Below are 6,687 nucleotides of genomic sequence, written 5' to 3'. Positions count from 1 at the left end.
CAAGTTAGCTATTTTATCATTTTCGATATAGATTAACGTTGTTCCGTGTCAAGTTTTGGACTAAAATCAGTTTTTAGTATAATTACAAATGTAATTAATTCTTTATGTTTATTTAAATTAAGTGAACCGAAATTGTAATCAAATTTGAGATATATCAGCCGCTCGATTTCGTTATTAATTGCGAAATAGTTTGCTTTATTTCCTTATAGCTATCTATCTATTACACTGTTAAAAATTTCACTGAAAAAATGGTTAAATAACAGTTTATTTTATTGTCATTTTACCGTATTCAGCCTCAACAGTCAAATAACCATAAAAAAAATGGTTTTCAAACCATTAATCGAAAGAAAAACAGTATTTTCACCGTATTTTGAGAAAGCGGTTATTTCACCGTAAAGTTTAGCCAATCGGATCGACTGACAGCCAATAGGAATTCAGCGCGCGCAACGCCATCTTCCGGAAATGGAAAAGCGAGGGTGATGATAGCAAACATGGCGGCCTCTATTGGAAAGGTAAATACATTTTTCATTTATTAGATTTTTAGTTATTTGTTGTGTACTTAATGTTATCTCTACTAACACTTATTTTAAGAGCTGAAACGCACTTATAACATATCAATGAGTGCCACTGCACCTATTCTTTTCTTACTTTAGATTATACATATACGTAAGCAATGTTGAATGTTGAATGCATTTACAGTAGTAAATTTGAAACTTCGACTCTTCCCTCTCTATTTCCCTGAGTTTATTATCCCTTCCAGGGAAAATACTGTTTAAGTTGCAAAAAACAATTATCTTTTAGGAATTGTACCATATTTTGCGAAATACTGAGTATTTGGCCGAGAATTACAATCGTATACGGTTGAAAATTGTCTTCCATATTGCATGTAGTATGATATGTGTCGAATTTGGTTAGTTTATCTGCAATTCTGCACAAATTTAAATTCCTTTATTTATTTGAAAATCTACTGCTTCAGATGTATGATTTTACAGCGTACAATCATGCTAATGTTATGTAAATAAATCTTGCAGGAAACCAAATGTTTCTGCACCATGACTATTATTAAACTTGGATCACTGTGATTAATTAAATTAGATTGCTTTTTAGCAGTATTTATTATATTGTAAATCAACTTTTAGATATTTGAAGTATGAAAAATCAGTAATAAGCTGACTTTTCATATTTATGACCACTTAATATCATGATGTCTTATTTTTTTACTTTTTCTGTTTTATGTGTAAATGAGTAAGTAAGAGTAAGGTTAATGTTATGTGTCGTAAGATTTAAGAAATAAGTTATTAGGTAACGGATAAACTAAAACCCCCACTTATACGAATTTTAAAAATCCTCCCGGAACCAAATATTTCCACTTAGACGCAAGTGTTCAAGTTCCCAGCTTAATCGAATAATATTGTTTAGCTTTCCCAATATTTTTGCAGAGAAAATTTTCGAATAAATTAAGTCAGAACTAGAGTTTAAGCCGAGTTCAAAACTTTTTAGCAAAAAAGCTAAAATGTGAAAAAAAAGCTTTAGCGAAATGCTAAAACATCCAAAGTTAATGAATATCTTTCCATAAGGCAAATTATGGGGAAGGTGTTTCTTTCTAAATGCCTCAATGCGTTTCACCTGCAATTGCAAATTAAATTCCAAATTTAATTTGAAATGAAAAAATTTAGAATTAATGCAACTGCAAGCAGAAACACTGGTAAGTACAATTATTGACGTAAGATATAAATTCATATTTTTTTTGGCCAACAATGGGGGTGGGGGGGGGGCATTTATATTTTGTCAAAACATTTCCACTAACTCTAATTTCTTTTGTCGTTCCCATTGCAAAAACCAACGCAGTATAAGTTAATAACACTGAAAAATATTTACCCTTTTAAGATGAGTATAAATTGATAAATACATCCTAACCTCTTTTTGTGGTGGATAGGGACCACATTAAAAAACTCGCATAAAAGAGTTCGTTCGTTTCATAAATAACTTCGTCCATTTTATAAATACTTCCCAATCTCAAGCTTCAAAAATTTTCATATTGTGACATATTATTTATGTAACGCTTACTCATTTTGTGTGTAATGGATTACTGGGAGTATACCCTCAGAAAAATTGGTAGGAACATCACTGATCCAAATAACAATCAACAGCAAACAGAAGAGCAATTACGTCATCAAATGTATTTCATTTTAGCAGTAATTGCTTTTAAGCATCTTCAAATTACGAGGCTCTGTTGTTTTTAAGTAATTGGCCGAACAGAATATTCAGCTTGTCTGCAGGCAGGGCCGCCAAGAGTTAAAGGGGGGTCCCCTTGTCAGTTTGGTTGATGGGCCCCCATTCCCCCATACTTTATGAGAAAGTAAGTGTAAAAAACTAAATACTTATAATTAATGTCCTATAATTTTCAAAATCTCATGACTCCGAGCAATGCCATGAGAGCTGTGTATGCACAGTTAAAAAAGTAATTAAAAAAAAATTATTAAAAATCAGTTTTGCTATCTAATTTTTCTTTTGTATTTGTATTACAAACAGATGAAGCATTTTAAAATTATGAAAAATATGCTTATGATATAAATAATTAAAGTATGTTTTTAATCCTTATGTGACTTACTAGTGTTTTTCTTTTCACCTAATAGACCTAAGAATTTGTGGACAGTTGATGGCATTGGGAAAAACTCATCAATGATGCATTTGCAAACTTTAAGAGGTACTAAGTATTTTCATTTATTTTTTGTTTCCAATTAGTCTCTTTCTGGATATCTGTTTGACAATCTTGTAGAATGCCTAAAAATTTGGTATTATTACTCTTTGAATTAAAATATTGAAAAGTTAATATCCAAGTGTTTCGTTGTTATATATTATTAATCACCTATTTGATTAATTTTTGAAATTATATATTTTTAAACACTTAATATTATGAAGTTTTTTTTTCTGGTTACTGTTTCATATTTAAATGAGTTTGATAGTAGGGTTGATGTAATGTGCCGTAAAATTTAAGCAAAATTAAAAAGCAAAAATAAAATTTTAATTTAACATTTGAGGCTTTTCTATTACAGAAAAATTACTTTGAATTTGATAATAGTAGTTTGGCTATGGTTTTCAACTGCTGTAACTTTCCTTCATTCCATAGAGAAAGATGTGTTTGTTTATCAATTGTCAGATATTTACATTTGTTTGCTATTTGATGGTAGAATACTGAAATAATTAGCCGAATCAAATATCTGGTTTATCTGCCGAATAGGCAGTATACTGAGTATCAACTGAATATAGTTAAAATGTTATTTTAACATTTTTATAAAAACTTAATATTCTGAGTTATTTTTCTGGTTATTGTTTTGTTTTTAAATTATTTAGTAATTTTCAGTAAATTACTGCCCTAGAGCCAGAGCTAAGGCAGAAATACATAAAATACACCACCAGCTCAGTCATTCCATTCGAGGGTTGTAGTTTCGTGCTTATTAGCACTCATGAGCCCAGATTAGGAAGTGACTGCGCTGGAGGTGGAAAACAACTTAAGAGAGCCAAGAGTGCCAAACAAACTGGTAGCTCATATAAAAGAAGTGTTTGGCACTCTCGGCTTCCTTAAGGGGGTTTTCCATCTCCAGCTCAGTCCCTTCCTATTCTGGGCTGATGAGTGCTAATCAGCACGAAACTGCAGTCCGCAAATGGAATGACTGAGCTGGCGGTGTATTTTATGGATTTAGTAATAGAGCAAGGTTCAGGGGCATCAGGGCAAGAAAAATCTTTAAAATTTTACATGCCCTGCTGTTTATGTTTGTCTAAAAACTACATGTCCGAATATAAATTTTACATGCTCGGTTGTTTCATAGTATAATAACAAAAATATTTGAATTTGTCGTATAACATTAATCAGACAAAAAATTCAACAGCTTTATATCTGAACCAAGAATTATTTCAATATAAAACAGAAATACTAGAATAAATAGAACATAATAAATCGTCATCAAATACACCAATACTCAATTTAAAAACTTATATCATTACATGCCCAGCCGGGAATGTAAGGGTAAAATATTCACGCCCAATTGGAATTTTTACATGCCCCGGGCATGTCGGGCAATATAATTTTCGAGCCCTGAGGGGCATGCACAGGGGGAAGAGAGAGAGAAACACCTGTTAGCCTGAGCATGAAGGGTGCCTGAGATTTTTAAAATGAGAGATGAAATATGTGTAGGGGACATAAGAGTAAACAATATGGAGAGGGCCAGAAAAAATCATTTGTGACGGGCCCCAAAATTTCTGGGCACGTCCTTGGTAAGGTTAATGAGGTGTGTGATAAGATTTAAGAAAAATTGAAAAAGCAATACAACTTGAGCTTAGTATTTTCTCTTGCATTAAATTTACTTTCAGTGTGATAATACTACTATTAATAAGAATTTGCATACTATAATTTTCATTCATTGTTTCAAAAAATATGTTTTTGGTCTCCATTTGTCAAATATTAAATTTTTTCAGTATTCCGTTGCTGAATATTAAAGTACAATCGACCAAACTGAATCTTCGGTGCATCCGTAATTTGAATTATATCTGTGACAAAGCCAATTTAACTTTAACCAGGAGTTTGCAATTTTTTTTTTTTTTTTTTTGCATTAAAAAGTTTAACAGTTATTTTTACATTTGAAAAAAATCATTCAAGGTAAAACTAAAAACAATTCTTCAATTGAATAGGCTAACTCTTTAGGATATTATATAAATCTAATAACATAAATCTAATAACATTCTATCCAAGTAGCAATTTTGTTTTTATAGTGATTAATGTTACTTTTATATATTGTTGCAAATAATGCCAAAAATTTGAATATGTAAAATCAGTTTTAAAAATTCAAAATCCAAGTTTTAAAACCATTGGGAAAAAGTTGGATCACTGTTTAAATGTTGTTTTCAAAAATGTCGGGGTTGGGGGGGGGGGAGGGGGGAGTGAGAGAGAGCTATTTTCAATGGCTTAAAAAGTCTTGGTAACAAAGTTAAGGATCTGAAATGAAATTACTTCATAAATTATTCGAGATTTTTCTTGCTTTGTCATTTGAAGTTATTGGGCATTTTATAGAATATCCTTGTGGACTTAAAAGAGGAATTAATGGTGTCAGTTACAGTTGTATACTCTTCAAACAAAGGACAAAAAAGTTTGTCGTAAGGTTAGTATTTAAATTTCACAAAGTGAGGGCTTTGTTTTTTTAGCAGAATAAAAGATCTGTTATAGGATTTTTTTTTTGATGAATAGTTAAGAGGAAATTTTATTAATTTTTATTTGTTCTATTTAGTATATTTTCCAATTTTTAAAATTATTTTTTGCAAGCAAGGTGAAAAATAAAGTCTGAGGCTTTATTATTTTTCTCAGAAAAAAATTGCATAGCAAACTTTTTTTTTTGTATATACAGTTGAACTCTGTTAATATGAAGTATCAAAAAGCTATGAATTCGTTTGTATTAGCAGTTATTCGTAACTACTGTGAATGAGTGATTCTGTGGGGGGGGGGAAAAAACATGAAGAAATGCTGCTCTACATTTAAAAAATATTGCTGCACGAATTGTACATTTAGCACATTCATTTATAAGAAACGAGATATTTATTTCTGAATATATTTGGAAAATATTGAAAAAGGAAGATGGTATCGAAAATCACGGAATAGGTTGTAATCCGCAATGGAAGACGAACAATTTTATCTCTGTATAAATTGCAATTTCTGCGGGTCAACAAATGTACGGACTGTATTTTCTATGCAAAATAATCTATATTTTCTTGATACACGATGGGACTTCTACTACCAAACGAAGTAATGAATAATTTCTAGAAAAGGATACTACAGTATTCAACCACAAACGTTTTTAGTAAGAGGTCAGGAATTTTTGTTCGTCTTAGCCGAGACTTGCAATTATGCATTATGCGTGAAATTGTAATTAGATAGCGAACCAAACTTAACGAATAAAACGTTCATTTTTGCCGTGATTTCATATTAAGAGAGTTAAACTGTACATATAATGAATGTACTTTATTTGATTAGCTTTAATGTGCTTTAAATGCAACTGAATTTTTTAATAATGCTGCAGATGTATTTTAGCTTGTAAGTTATGCCTTAAGAAAGCATATTTAATTTGCTACGTTCTTCCTAACGAACCAGTATGTTCTATTGTGTATTGAGGTAAATATTGGAAAAGATGAAAAGTGATTTTGCTGTTGCATTTAATTTAATGTTAACAGAAACTGATTTTGTAGTTTCAGAATACCATAATATTAAGCTTGTGTTTTACATGGCTAATTTTAATCTATGTTTCAGGTGCTTTGTGGAAATAAATCCAATGCCTGGGTCCAAGACATAAAAGATGATTTTTATTATTTGTAAATGTTGCGATTTGTAATACATTTGTTATTTTGTATATATGTATTTGTGAATTATTTTGTATTGCTCAAATTCTAAAATAAACAAGATCTCCACGTAAGGTTTCTTATTTTTTCTGTGTTTAAAATATTTTCAATAATAGAGAGCTTGGATTAAATTGTCGTTTGGGAGGTAAAACTCAGTACCAGCAAATTTTACATTATTGTCATCTACTGTACTTAAGTTTTTTTTTTGTACAAGCTTGCTTATTTGGTTGGAACTCGAAAAATAGAGCTTGAGTAAAATGTAAAATTTCAGCATTTCCCTAATGCTGGTATGGAATTCAAAAA

At 30.6% G+C, this 6,687-nt stretch overlaps 1 long non-coding RNA gene across 1 annotated transcript; it reads left to right on the top strand.

Annotated features, from left to right (window-relative positions):
• The first annotated feature begins 447 nt into the window (after positions 1-447).
• LOC129231854 (uncharacterized) lies at positions 448-6,376 on the top strand. Its single transcript, XR_008581308.1, has 3 exons — positions 448-512; positions 2,637-2,707; positions 6,296-6,376. It is a non-coding gene; the product is annotated as an uncharacterized LOC129231854 (long non-coding RNA).
• The last annotated feature ends 311 nt before the right edge of the window (positions 6,377-6,687 follow it).

Source organism: Uloborus diversus, chromosome 10, assembly GCF_026930045.1.
Source record: "Uloborus diversus isolate 005 chromosome 10, Udiv.v.3.1, whole genome shotgun sequence".
Lineage (NCBI taxonomy): Eukaryota > Metazoa > Arthropoda > Arachnida > Araneae > Uloboridae > Uloborus > Uloborus diversus.
This window is presented reverse-complemented; position numbering and strand designations above follow the sequence as displayed.